The following is a 15,080-nucleotide window of genomic DNA, read 5'->3' as shown; positions in this document are numbered from 1 at the left end:
AAAATCTAGGTAAGAAACACTTGGGAAAAATCACAAAATGGAACATGTAGTCAGCCATTTGAAGAATCCCTTTATGCTGAACTTTTCGTCATGTGTCTCTCTCTTGGACCAGAATTAGCAACAAACATCTCCTCAGTTCTTCCCTTTCTGAAAGACTGACTTGAATTTGTTAGCATTTTGTTTTATCTTTCAGAATTGGACTTTAAACTGTCAAATACAAAGCCCTAGCTAAAACCTGAGCTCTTTTGGTGTAATGGTCACTGCAGGTGACATGTGTTTCCTTTATTATGTATAAATGTTCTTGAATGTATTATCTCAGAAATTTCAGTGCATCAAAACCAGTGTTTGTTCTGAGTATATTACCAGCCAACCTTCATTTTCTATCAAATTGTTCTGAATACTGTAATAATTGGTGGTTGTTTGTCACCGGGTCAAGTTAAAACTAAGCTCTGCACAGGTCTTTTGTGTGTATTTTTCCTTCCCTGTCTGTGAAGGGATTTGCTAATTGCTTAAAACATTTGTTCATCTCTTTCAGTGTTCCTCTAACATTTTGGCTGTTTTTGTCTTGTTTCTTCATCTTCTTTTTCACTACTTGACCTTCTCATGTGACTTATCTTTACTAGCCACTTACTAAAAGACTATATCTGCTATCCATGTTATTGTTTTGAAAACACCAGCAAAGAGCAATTCTGAAATAAAATTGTGATTGCTTGCCCATCCAAGTTTTATTGCTTGGTAGATATAGCAGGTAATGGCACTAAGGAAGATATGATAGCATGTGTTAGCAATCAAAATGTAGCCATGGTAGATTTGTAATCTCGTTTACGTGTTGGTACTGTTTGGAGAAGCTCTGTAGACCTGAAGCAGAATTCTTGCTGCCCTTAGGCCATCAATTTACACATACTTCTGGTTCTGCAAATTTTCTTTGAAATGATAGATGTGTGTGGTTGGCTTGTTTTGTTTAGGGTTGGGTTTTTTAGTGAAGAATTGTTTCATAACATTTGGTGGTAATTAGCCTGAGTCAGTCATTTGAGATGGGGGGAGGAGAAATCCTGCCCTGCTGAGAATAACAGAAATCTTGTGACTCTGATTTTGAGGACCCCATGATCTCATTCCATTTTTTGGTAAAGCTTTTGTATAGGTACACAAGATGCCATTCAAAGTTTGTGGATGTGTGTGTGTGTATCAGTCTAATGGCTTATTCTTTGACATTATAAATTTGACTGATAAATATGTGCCAATAACTTTCTAAAGCTGGTGCTCAAGTCAGGATTATCTACTCTTCTGCTCACCAGTGTAAGTTGTCTTCAAGTAGCAGGTCCACACAGTTCTCCTGCCTCTCTGCTCCAGGGAGATAGGAGCAGATAGGAAAGAGAAGGTTTTTTGCCTGTAGGGACATGGAAAGGCTGGACAAAGAAACAGTACCCTCCTTTGAGGTGTTTCTTCCTTCAAGCTTTATTCAAACAGGAGGCATTTTTGCCATGTGCCAGTTTTGAGTTTGGTGCTCAGACCCCAAGTGCTCATTTTGAAGCTCCCATCAGGTTGTATTCTGCAGAGGAGTCATGTTTCTGTGGTGAGGCCAGCCAGCTTTTTTAGGTGGCAAAGATAAAACTGGCTTCTGAAACACAAACTAAGTAAAGTGTGTAACATTTATCCTTACAGTTGATAACTGAGCACTATCTACTTCAAAAATTTGTTACATGGGCATAGAAACCTGTGCTGGAAATTTTGGTTGGTATGTCCACTGTAGGGTTGCTCTTTTTTCTGTTCTGTGCTATCTTACTTTGTATCTCACAAAGTAAGATAGTAATATGTCTTTAATAAAAATAAATTGCCCTGAGTTGCTTTGTTTTGAATATTTTTGAAATGTTGAATATTGATTGGCTCTTTTTGAGCTCATTAATGCCTGTTATCAGCGGGAAATATAAGAATTCTGATGGAAAGAAGTTTGCACATGTAAAGTTACTACAAGCTGGTAAAATACAAGGTGAGAATAAGTTTTTTTTTTTTTTTGCAAAGGAATGAATGAATGGTGTACTCCATTTATGGTGTCAGAACCAGTACTAGATGATGCATCATGCTTTTTATCCTTGATCTTGTACTGTCATGGTAGGTTTATTTCTGATTCCTGGAACATCACCAAAATTTTGAGTCCTGTTCACGCAGCATGTCTGTTCCTGGGTTGATTTTTTAAATTTTTTTTTGTTTGCCACCATATGTCAAATGTGCTAAGAACTTGAAGCTTGTTGTACTGCTTTCTTAAGGTACCTAGTGCTTCTAAAATTTCAGTAGCTATAATTTGAGCACTTGATATGTTCACAGTCTGTAGGTAGGTTCTAGTTTTGAAAAGACTAAATTTTTACTGGGAACTGTTACTTCATATTTGTCAGGAAGAAAGCACTTGTGGCATTTTGATATTGCTGATTTAAAGGAAAGGTTGTTAGAACTAGTTTTTTGGAGAAAAATTGTGTGCATGCTTTAGCAATTAACAGTGAGTTTTTGAGACTGTTGCTCTTAGGGTTCATGTTGTAGACTTTGTGTTCTGAAGCATGTGGGATGGTTGTGCTCTTTTGCAGCTTGAGATGTGTAACGTCTCTAAAGGATCTGTTCTTGTTATAGGATTCATATTTGCCATCATAATCTACTGAAAGGAATGGTAAATTACAAAGAAAACCAATATAATTAAAATCATGCAGAAAGGAGAGGAAATTGTTCTGCCTCCTTTGAAATTAACCAGGAATTTTGAAATTATTTAAGTATACAAGTACAATTTAGTGTTTTCAGATCTTTATTAGTTTTTAAAAACTCAGCGATGATACTCTTAGCTTAATTTTTAGGCAAAGATGTTCAGATCATGAAGCCAGTGTCTTCCTATTTCTGTTAGTGAAGCTTCTGTTCCTGCAGGTTGATAAAGCCTATTTAAAGTGTATGCAGAAAACACCATAGAAATGCACCAGAGAAGTCCATGTGATTGAGAAATATGCATGGAAAAATGCCTCTGCCTTTTGTTTTCTTTTTGTCGCAGAAAGGAAAATAAACCAAACCCCAGCCTCCTGTTACTGTCTTTTAATCTCCTCTGTACCGAGGAGGCTCTGGCCTAGATCTTTCCATTTTAATTGTGGAATTGGAGTACCAACCTTGAAATTATTTAATTACCCTCCCTCCCCCCATCAGCATCCTCTCTCTCTCAGCCTGGAATTTATCTGTTTCTCAGGTTGTCAGTAGGCATGTAAAGAACAAAATTTAATAAAACTGTAACTAGAATTGTTTAATGAAATGACTGAAATATTTAGAAGTCTGTTCTTTGAGCCTTTCTGTACTAGAAACAAAGTGTTTGGCATGTGTGTTTGAAGGTGGACAGCATATGTTTTCTCGGCTTTTGTTTTTTAGCAACAGATCATGTGTTTAAATGGCAGCATGACATTTTGATTTCTAGCCTGCATGAGCAAGATGATTTAGTCAGGTTAGCTATTGAGAAAGAGCTATTCAACAAGGCTCTTCAGAGAGAGCTTTGACTGTTGTGACTGCCTACTACAAATGAAGGATTTTTTGTTTTCTTTTGTTTTTTGGTTCCCAATAGAAAGAACAGACTTCGACATCTATAAATATTTGGGTAGTTGGATGAGCTTGGGAAATACTGTGTGGAGAGAGGGACATTATTATTATATATCCATAAATAAACTGCACTAAAGTGGTGAAGTATTCAGAGCTTCTGAAAGTTTTCTAAATTTATGAAATATTTAGCAGTGATAATTTTGAAAATCCAGATAGGGTAAGAGCTAATTTTTAAAATTTTCATCATCTTTTCAGTACCCTTTAGAGTGAGCAGGTTTTGCTTTGACCTCCCCTCCCTGTTTTCCAACATGAAGTAACCCTGTGTCAAGGGTTCCTTACCCAAGAAATCTTTAAAAAACAACAGACAAAATAAAATAAACCCTAACAAACAAGAAAATGAGAACTGGGACACCATTGGAGTAAATGTTGAATTCAGCTGGTGGTTGTTGTTATGGTTGACATATGTTTTGAGCATTGGGACCAGGACCAATTTCTCTGCCACAAGCAGAAGGAACAGTTGTTTGAGAACTATGAAATAGCAACTGGCTTCTTCAAGGGATGGTGGGAAGAAGAGGCATTTCCCAAGTGTTTCTGAAATGCCTGGCAGAGAAAGGTAGCTCTGAATTTTCTTTCTTGTAAATGAAATTTTATTTCAAAGCTGTGATTGCCATCTATGTCGTACTATAAAGATGGTTGAAAAATGTGCTGATTCTCATTTCATTCAGTTTATTGTCATACCGTATGGGATTTAAATGAGACCTAATGGAGTAGTAATTGGATTTGATTGGATTTCCAGTGCCTCTGTGACATGAAGGAGGATTCATGGTACTGTGCTCAGTCTGTTGTAGAGAGCAAATGCAAAAATTAAATCTCATACAAAACTGGAAACAAATAGATTGATTGAATATACCCTTAAAAAAAAAAAAAAAGGAAGTTGAGTAAAATTGTAGCTTAAGATTTTTGTTCTGGGCTTTGTCAAATTGCTTCTGACAGGCTCATTGACTGCATGATTCAGTTGGGAGATATTTTCAATTAACTGTATATTTACATATACTGAAAATATACAGTTTATAAATATATATATTAATGGTATATTATATGTAAATAAAATTAGGTTATTATTAGTTTAGAAGTTTAGTTAAAATTATTGTGTCTCATGTTCTGTTATGCTTTAACAGCAGAAAACATATGGGTTACTGATCTGAATTTTGTTCAAACTGGTAATAGCAAAAATTGCTGCCTTGCAAAGAGATGTCTGTGAATACCTCTGAAAAGCAATTTCGAGACTAAGTGCCCTAAGAAAATGTAGCTGCTCTTCATTGGTATTGCTTTTGAATTACGGCTGTCTTGAGTTCTGGAGCGCAACCCTGCATTTGTGTATTAGGTATTTCTTTGAATTTCTTTTTGAATTAGCTCTATACTCTAGGATATACCAGATTTTGACCAAGATAGTTTCTTGTTTTCAGATTTTTCTGAGTATTGCTAATGACTGTATTCAGGGGAAAAAACCAAATGGAAACAAAAAATACCCACCTCTAATTGTGTGAGTTTTGGTGAAAAAGCACAGGCTTGGAATATACAGTCCTAAATATAGCCACATTAATAATTAATGCTTTCCTTTCTCCTGAATTTTGTGCTGTCTTGATACCAGAAGCACTTGCAATATATATATATAGTGAATTATATCCTTACCACTGAAAATGTTCTGGACAGATCAGTTCAAGAAACTTTGTCTAAACCAGTCTCCTATTTTTGATCATCATACTTGTATTTAAAGGTTTATTCATCTCTTCATAATAGAGATAAGGCTTTCTAGGTAGAATGCATTTACTAATCAGCATATATTGCTTCAGTTATTTGGCACATGCAGTTTTTTTCTTTTGTTTCATAGCAGTCTCTTGAATAGCTTCATTTAAAAAACAGGTGAACTTACATTTTAATATGCCTGCAAAGAAAGAAAAAAATCCTCATTATTTCTTAGTTGAATTAAAATACTATTTCCCTTTCTCCTTGATCTTTATCTGTTTTAAAACAACAAATAAACAGAATCCTGATGCAGGGTTAGTAAATAGAATTTGGCACATAACTGGGCAGTAGTACAAACTTCCAAAGAAAAAGGGAAATCAGAGGTTGAAATGATTTAAGTAAAGCAGCAAGAAGTCATACTCTTAAGTTAAAAAAATGAGGGAGAATATTATTTTCTTCTGTGTGGACTTCAGGTAAATTTATTTTGTTCTTCTCAGATGTTATACTACTGCTGTTAATGTTTTGTTGGAAAAAGAAGTTTTGGAAAAACCAAAATGGTAGTTGAGGATGGAGAGATAAGCAGAAATCTTTGTTATTACTTGAGTCAATATGTCTTTTTTCAAAGAAGTGGGCCTGGAAGCTATTATCTTGGGGGCAAATTTGGACAAGGTAATTGGCTTTGACCTTTTGCCAGATGTCTAACAGTTCCTTTTCCCCTCTCCCTTGCATCCAGATAAATGTCATGCCTTTAGGTTTTTGTTCCCTTGTTCTGGTTTCAAGAGTGGAGCTGCTTATGTAGCTAATCTGCGCTTAAAATTATTTCCACTTCTAACCCCAGTAGGACTCTCTTTTGGGGTATTCAGACAGCATTGACATAATTGGATTTCTGCCCAGATACTGTATTTAGATAGCTTTGGAGATGTCATTAATTTGACAGCTGCCATAGGAAATCTTTGACTATTGTTACAGGGCCTGCGATGTTTCTATTGCATTTTCATTTGTAGTCTGCCACTGAACTGCTGTGATTAAAATGAGTAGAATAAGACACCATCAAATGTGTACAAGACATGAAAGGGGAAAAAAATCAGTGCTAAAAACTTCAGAAGATAGGCTGTTGCCAAATTTTTTTTGGGTATGATGAGATTCTGGAATGCCTAGTTATCTTCCAAACACCAGTAGCAGCACAGCCTGCAGCTAGAGCTGCTGTGTGCTGTGGTGGAACCAAAGCTGCATTAACACTTCTCTTGTTGCCAACCTAAAGCAGAGTTTTTGCGTGGTTCAGGCAAAAACTGCTTCACCTGCTTTTCTGATGGTTAACTTGGAAGAAAAAACAGGTTTTTGCGGGGATTGTGTTCTTAGGAAGTGGAGGTCCAAGCAACTTGGCCATTATTTCCAAAAGGCAACATGAATCTAAGGATCTTTGTTCTGCACGATGAACGTGGAGATTTTGGGGACTGCTGTTCTGCCATGTTCAAAGAGAATGGCCACTGTACCACCTACCAGGCTGTATAGGTGGCAAAACTACTTCAAAGTTCCATGTGTTTGTCTTCCAGTTCCCTTTGGCTCTTAGATGTGAATCTCTAGTTTGGTAGTTTTGTACTTGAACCTTATGCAGGTTATTGCAACTTGAACTTTGTTGTTTTTCATCAGTTACGTTATCAGAGGACACTCAGAAAAACTTAAAATCTGAAATACCAGTTTTTCACAACCTTTGATATACAAGTGAACTGTGGCAAAAATACCTTGCTTCTCCCAAAGAAGATAATTTTTGTCCAAGCATTACTGAGTACTAAAACCAGATATTATTTGAGCCTATTCTGGTGTCAGTAAGGGACTTTTTGTTGACTGGTCTCCCCCCACCTCAATTTTACTATTGCACTCATTCTAGTTTAGTGTCTGATTATGTGGATTCTTCAGCCCTGTGCTTTTTGGCATTGTAAATGAAATACTAAGTTTCAGTAAGCAGTAGTTTTCTGCTCTTCTTGATGGTGGTGGTTTAGAGAGGTTTCTTCAGCTTGCTCCCTCAGTTGATGTTGTCATAGATTTCTTCACCTGAGGGCCAGAGAGCCTGGGCTTCTTTCTGCTGTCCTGTCCAAGTCAAGTGGCTTGTTCATGCTGTCAGTACTTCAGATGCAGTTTGCCTTTGCAGAACTTAGGGCAGAGCTTGCAAAGTCTTCAGTGTCAGGTACTCTGCTTGGGCAGAAATGCCTAGAGCATCCTTATTCTTGGTGGCTGAGCAGTGGCAGTTATAATTGGCAATGCAGGTCTTTCTACGTACATTTGTAAGGGTTCTTGAAGTGGTTAGAGCTGTCCTAAGCATGAATCAAGATTTTTGTTGCTTCTCCTATGTGGGCTTAAGGGGTGTTTATCCATATCCTTACAGAGCCAGCTTGTAAACCCTTAAAGCAAGAAAATAAGAAAGGTTGCAAGCTCTGTTTTCTTACTGCAGATAAAGAAGGAAAAATAGGGGATTGATGTAAAATGGAGTTTGAATACTTCTCTTTTTGCTGATAGTTCTTGAATAAGAATGCTAAAAAACTGGGAGCTATGATGTTGGCACAGCACCTTTGTTGTGAGCTTCCTTCAGCTTGCAGAGTAACTGGTCACAGCTTGCACTTATTTGGGTGCTTGATTTTTGGTCTGAACAACGGATATGTGGGGTTTTGGTCATGGGGGTTTTTTGGTTTTGAGACTGCAATATTGCATGTCTTCTCAGAGTTCATAGCCTTCCTGTTGGGGAAGCTTTTAGGCCACCCATTCATGATTTTTCGACTGTGCTTTATCGGTTTTTTTGTTGTTCTTCTCATGCAGGGACTGCTACAGAAGTTTGCAGCTCGACATAATCAAATATGAATTAGGTCATTATCAGGAGGTATCAAGATAGAAAATCCTGCTTAGTCCAGGAATTTTAAAAATTGCATATTGCAATGAGTTTAGGTAGTAATTTGTTATCAGTATTTAGGTTTTTTAGTAGCTCAGACTTTTGGGGGAAGTGCTAGAGAATGTAAAAAGCATGTGATTTCTCTTAAAATAATGTGAATTTGTACAATATTTGTTGTAGAAATCTCAGTAGATGCATCCACTAACAGATGTTTCCCTCCTCATTCCTTTCCAGTTTGAAAAGATGCTAGTCATGCAAGTGATTGGAGGATAGACATACAATAAATAGGAAGCTTGCAATGGCAGCTAGGTTTTGAAAGACAGTATTTATTTTAAATACTGATTTTATTTAAACTACCAACTACTTGTGTCATGAGTATATCAGGTGGTTGTGCAAATATATGTCAAAAAATATTCTTGTTTTTTTGGAAATGCGTACTCCAGAGAATACGCATTTTACTGCAGGAGTTACGTGAGAATACAAGTCAGCGTAGATTCTTTAATTATGTGTGATTAAAGTGTGAGCCATGCATATTTTCTCTAGCTGCATTTCTCTTCCTATTCCCCCCCAAGTATATGTTTATTTAAAGAAGAAAGAGTTGTTTGAAGGACCAATGATACGTGTCTAACTGCTTTCTCTTCGATACAGACAGCATGGCCAGAGGTGCACGGCAGCTCTTCCATCCAGGCAGGAGCACAGAGAAGATGCACAACCTCCTGCCTGTGTGCTGTTCAATAGAAACATGAATTTCTTAGGGTAACCTGTGCAACCTCTGGTGATGTCTCCAAACCTGGACTGCCTAAAAGAGGCCATTTAAACACAGAAATCTGTCTTTGGTTCAAGGGCTAGTCCCATTTTTATAGCTGGCATACGAGCTCAAATATTTCCCAGTGTTTTAAGTATCTCACAGTCTTTTCTGCAAGCAAGGCAGCGAACCTTTTCTTGTGCCTCATTTCACTTGCTTCCTCACTGTTAGAGAACCACAGTTTTTAGAGAAGAAAAGCTTAGTTGTACAGACTATATGGTATGAAAGGATTTTAACTCTTTTGTGGTTTTTTTTTTTAATGTTCTACACATCGTAATGCAGTGTTTTAATTTGCTGCCTTTTTGAAACCTGAAATATGATGTAAATTCAATTTTCCTTTTTCTTTTCTCCGTGTTTCCTACTGACTCTGAAAGTGTATTACTATTTTAACATAACCCTTTTCCTTAGCTGTAGAAAAAGGTAATATTAAGTGAGTTTTGAGAAATGTATATGACTAGGAGGTTTAAAATACAAAGAGTATACTAGAGTATTAAAAAACTTGTTGGGTTTCTTTTCCCTTTAAGCAAATTCAGGCACTGAGCTTTTGAGTGCTTAGGCTGATCTGTCTGCTGCTCCATGGAACTGGATCGTGCTTGCCCAATTGTCTGCATAGTTAAAATATTTTGAACATAGCCTATTTTAATGTAACTTCTTTTGAAATATCTGCCTAATGGAGAAGTCTTAATGGAATACTTTAATAGCCCAAAGTGGTTACCTGCAATTGCTCCAGTATATTTCAGTCAATTACAAAGGAAGGCAATATTTAATGTTGGAGTGAAGCTAGATGGTGTAATGAACTGGCAGATTGCCAACTTGATCTTCTCCACAGGAGAATTTGTATTAATGTGATGCTTTTCATTTGTTCTCCAGAAGGTCACCAGTAATATGTCAATTGGAGTTAAAATTCCCACTCTGTGCAGTACAGGTTTATGGTCAGATCATTCTTGTGTATTAGCATATTAAGTATCAAAGAGATTATTTTAGCAATTTCATGTCAGAATTTAAATAGGAGGTGGTTGGGTATTGGGAAGAGAGCCTGAGAGAATTGTCATGGAAATTGTTGCTGTAAGGCTGAATCTGGATTTTAGCCATGGAGATAAAGAAAATGGGGCACATTAGAGCTATTAGTGAAAGGAGAGGTGGTTAATAACTGTGGATGTTTCATATAATGTAATCATTGTAAGACCACTAATTTATTCTGTGAGATAGTAACCTTTATAATAATGTTCTTATGTTAGATGTTATTGATATTTACCTTCTGGTACTCGTTTCCAAACATCAAATTCAAACTCTTATTTCTGACTATTGACAGAGGCTTTTTACTGTGGAACCTTTATAGTCCTTGTATTTGGAAGACCTTGATTTAGAAAGCAAATGAGTGACTAAAGTTACTGTTGAAGACAGATAAATTTGTCTTTTTGCTTTGTGCGTTTGTAATCCCATGTTCATCCAGTTTCTATACTCTGCCATTCCTATTCCTTGTCATAGTGTTCTGTTCCTCTGCTCTGGGCCTCAGGGGAAGTGTAGGGTGTGGGGAGACTCAGGAGTGCTAAGGAGCCCTGGCGTTTCACATGCAGCAGGGCTGACGTTGCTCCAACAGTAGATGCATTGAGTGAGGCGTGGCAAATGGACATGGTGCTAAATTGTCCAGAAGTGATGGGCACTGGGGATACCACGGGAGTATGCCCATGCCCATCTCTGTGCCTCTGTTTGCTTTGCTGACTTCCAAAAAAAAGTTGTTGACTTGATTTCCCGAGTTTCCGATGTTGCGCCAGTTTGTCTTTCGGGTGAACGCTAAGTCCAGTGTGCTGCAAGGCTTTTGAAGGTGATTCAAAATAATTTTGTTCTCAACTCAAAATTTAACAATTCATTCCCCAGAATGTCTATGCTATCAAATATTTCTTTCTATTGCTGGCTAGTAGGACCTAGCAGGAGAACCAGAAAACTGCATGTGTGGTGCAAACTCTGCCTGGGGGCAGGCAGTCCCAAACCCTAACTGCTGTTACTATTTTTTGACCCTTGAGAAGAAAGGTCCTGAACTTCTGTAACTGAGGATTGTTTCAAGGAACACATTCTAAAGGAACATTTTAAATATAATTGAAATATTTGAGGTGTGGGTTTCCATCCTGAGTTTGTGTCACTTGGCAATTCACAGCGTTTTGGCAAAGCTTTGGACTGTGGGGGTGTGTGATGGAAATTGACTTCTCCCCTGGGGAAGTGAGTGTTAGTGTGACTCCTTGCAGAAAACTTCCTCTGGCTCTTCCAAAGCCAAGTGAAGATTTTCATTATGAGAAAAATAGAAAATGGGCTCACAAGGCAACAGGATTGAACCCAAAGAGGACAGAGACCAATCTGCATCTTGTGCTTGTGTGTCTGTTAGCTTAACAGAGTTTTATTTCAATATGACTGTTGTTAGGAGTGGTGGTTTTTTGTGCATCTTCTTCCTTTGACTATTTGCACTATCACCATTAACATTCCAAACTACTTTCAATGTGTTTTAATTGAGCTGCCAAAATAAAACCATTCTCACTCTACAGAAGGAAGTTAGCATTGTTATGTTGAGATAAACACATGACTCATTCTTTTCTTATGCGTTCAGATGAAATTTGGACTGTTTTTTTTTTTTTTTTCCAACTGTACTTCTCTATTTGACTAATAAATACACAGCTCATTTTTCAGGTATTGATGATGAATAGTGCTGTTTTCCAGCTCACTTTCAAACATATGTTCTATTTGCAAGTGTGCATTTGTGAAGGTGGAAGCAATAATTAAGGGAGCTATTGTGTTTTTCTTTAAGGAAAACAAAAATGCCCTAGCAAAATCAGAGGCTTGGTACAGCACTTCAGTGATAGATGGTAATGAGCAGTAGATGATTTGTGAGGTAGGACAAGGAAAGATAGTACTATTCAGAAGATCTTGTACCAAAAAAACGAGATGTTTATTTTCTCTTTTTTAGCTCTTAATATTAAAAATATCCTTGTATTATTGACAGGAGAAAAACACGTACTACAAAACATTCAGCCAGCAGGAAAGTAGATCTGCTCTGCCTTGGGGTTTTAATGTTGCTTCATTTATTAAAGCCTCTCTCCCATTTACTTTATATCTGTCCTGCAATTTCAATAGAGCAGTTCTCAGTGGGAACACAGTTAAGGTCTGTAATTGGTTAGAAAAATTGATACAGCAAAGCGTTGTTGCCTGTGGTCTGAGTCTGCAGAACACTGGAAACCCCGGTGGGACAGCAGCTATTCCAGCCATCACCAGGAAGAGGAGAAGGGTTTGGTCACCCTTGAGTCTGCTTTCTGCTCTCACAGGCAAATCTTCATTCAGGTGGTGAGCTGGATCAGGAGGCTCTTCTGTTGGAATAACATTTTCTCATAATTTGCCATCCTCCATTATTCATTTATTTTTTTTTAATCTTGTGTGTTTTTCAGGAGGGCTGGCAACAGTTTGTTGTCTCTTGCAGTTGCTGGGGACTAAAGGGTGAACTTGCAGGAGCTGAGGGTCAGGGAGTCTCGTGTTCTTTACCCCTTGACAATATGTTTAGGTTTAAATGTTTGTCAAACTGTGACTTTAGTAGTTCTCTTACTCCATCTATTAATTAATGGGAGAGTAAATCTCACTTTGAAACATTTGTGTAAGGTATTTATAGTACCTTTGTCAATACTATTTATTCTCCCCTCACTTCGTTATCGTGCATGGGATCACTGGGTGACTTGCTCCTTTGAAGTTGATTTCTTCATAGGAGGCTTTTGTAGAGTCACAACTGCTTGGAGCTTTTTCAGAAAAGACTGAACAGAAACATTTGTGCAGGAGTGGCCAGGGGTTGTGTAGGGATTTTAACACATCGTCCTTATGAGATAGAGGCTGCAGCACAAGAAGTTGCTGAGAATTTTTTTCATCCTTATGAATTGGATCTTAATGGGTTGACACAGCCTGATTTTGTCAGACATCCTGTGGAGTTAGAAGGGTCATTAAAAAACAGAAACAAGTGTTTAAATACTTTGACCTCTCTTCTGAACGGTTTCTTTGGTGGCTTGAAATACTTAACAGAACAGTGGAGGCCAGGAGGGACCTCTGGACAAGCCATGCATGTTCTATCGAGGCTGAGGCTGTACCTGGGGCCATGTTCAGTAGAATTTGAGACTCTCCCAGGAAGAAGGCCCATCGCATCACAGGGTGTATGTGGCTGTGCTTGGCCACACTTGTGCCTTCTTTACATCCAGCCAGAATTTCCCTGAATGTGGTTCTTTGACAAGCTTCACCACTACTGTCAGAGCTCTCTCATTGGGTCACCATCTCTTATGCCAGAAGGCTTCGAGCCACATGTGGTAGCAATCCAGCTGAATTGCACATCTCTGTGTGTGTGAGGGCCTTCTGGATGGAAATACTTCACTGCCCCACAAAACTCATGGCTATGCTTTTGTTGCTGTACCTCTTTTCCACACGGAGAGACATTTTCTTTTTCTTAGAAAGTACAGTCAAGTTAAACTGACTAATACAAAAGTGAAGGAAACAGTAAATAATGGTGCTTTGTAAAATACAGTCTTTCTAAAACTAGGCTGAATTTTAAATTCTGTTTCTTGATTGATTTTTCTCTGTATTATGAAGGCTTAACTTGTATGTAGTTTGGATTGTTTGGGGTTACAATCAGCTTGTATTCATTGAGAGAAGTTAAATATGAAGATGGGGTCTGTTTATGCTAAACAGGTGGATCAAGTTCAAGCCATTCTGCCTGCTCTTCAGCATCTCATAGGAGGCTTTGAGAGCCTGAAAGCTGAATTACCTATTTGGAAATGTTCTAAGTTTAGTGCTAGAACTAAAGTACATGTTTGTTGTTTCAGGTGGTGGTGTATAGAACTTTGTTGGAGAGTCCTGCCTTTCACTGCCTGGATCCTTTTAACAGTGTGTCAAAGGTGAGTGGTTCAAGTCTGGTGGTTATTTTCATAACTTAAGGTAACAAGTGAACTAGAGGTATTGCATGGTTTTGGCTTTTATGTAATAACAGTGTAGTTGTGATTTTTTCGAATTTTTCAACTGCTGGATGAATTATTAAATAGCCTGTCTTTTTCTGTCCATGATCTGGGGCAAATTGGTTCTAGTTCTTATATTCAGAAAAAAAAAAATCCAAGAAAAAGTGATAGGTTCAGAATGTTAATTGAGAACTAGATATTGCTTCCACTGTTTTATGACTGTTGTATCCTGCTACTCTCTGTTTTGACTTGGGATATTTTCCCCTGAAGGTGCTGCCTGAAAGCACAACATGATGGTGTGGGAAGTATGGAGGAGAAGCAGTCATCCATAAACCATGGCAGGGCAGGCTTTGTATTATTCTTTGGTTGAATTCTAAAAACTAAGTAATAGCTTTGAAAGTGTTGAAAGTATTGGGTGTAAAGAAGGTTTTCATGTTTTGTGTGAGAGCAGAAGAGAATTGCATTTAGTAAATAGAGAACATCTTCTTAGGCTGACTGAGGACCTGAAATAATCTAATGAAGCTGATGTTGCTGTAGGACATATTTTTGTGATAGGGTTTGGCTGGCCTTTTTCTTTTAATTTGTGTACCCTATTGTCAGTTTCTAATAGCTGTAGTTGGTCTCCGTGGCTTAGTAGGAATTTATTAACATTACTGCTGTACCAAAAAATAGAAGCAAAATGGCAGAACACTGAATAGGCATTCAGTGTTGTAGTATCACAGCATGGAATCTTGGCTTTATTCAGTACTTTACCATGTGGATTTCTTACTTCTTACTCAAATTCTCTGTTTAAAAAAAAGTTGCCTTCTTCAGGGGGAAGTTATGAAGTCCAATTATGGACATTTTGGAACCTATAAATGGAAAGCAATAAATTAAATTGTTGTGTGCCTTGATATTTGCTGTGAGTTCTATTAAATACTTAATTTATTGTTATGAGATGTTGAATTTAGATTTATTTATTCAGTAAAACTAAGGTGAATCACTTAGAATTAAAAATGCAATCCAGTCTTAACTATTTTGTCTCCGTATGCTTTTGCAAATGATTGATTTTCCTTTAAACTGAAAAGGAAATTCTAAGTAATGCTGAGATAGTGGGCTTTTGCTCTATATTTTCAAATTATCT

The 15,080-nt window shown here is 37.5% G+C and overlaps 1 protein-coding gene across 1 annotated transcript in view; it reads left to right on the top strand.

The window, feature by feature from the left end:
• NCK2 (NCK adaptor protein 2) overlaps positions 1–15,080 on the top strand; it is an 82,965-nt gene that overhangs the window by 16,624 nt on the left and 51,261 nt on the right. Inside the window, exon 2 of the mRNA XM_064710125.1 lies at positions 13,829–13,900. The gene's annotated coding sequence lies outside the window, so the exon portion shown is untranslated. The remainder of the gene's footprint in view (positions 1–13,828; positions 13,901–15,080) is intronic.

This window comes from Zonotrichia leucophrys, chromosome 1 (assembly GCF_028769735.1).
Source record: "Zonotrichia leucophrys gambelii isolate GWCS_2022_RI chromosome 1, RI_Zleu_2.0, whole genome shotgun sequence".
Lineage (NCBI taxonomy): Eukaryota > Metazoa > Chordata > Aves > Passeriformes > Passerellidae > Zonotrichia > Zonotrichia leucophrys.
The sequence above is the reverse complement of the archived record's forward strand: the minus strand, read 5'-3'. Positions and strand labels throughout refer to the sequence as shown.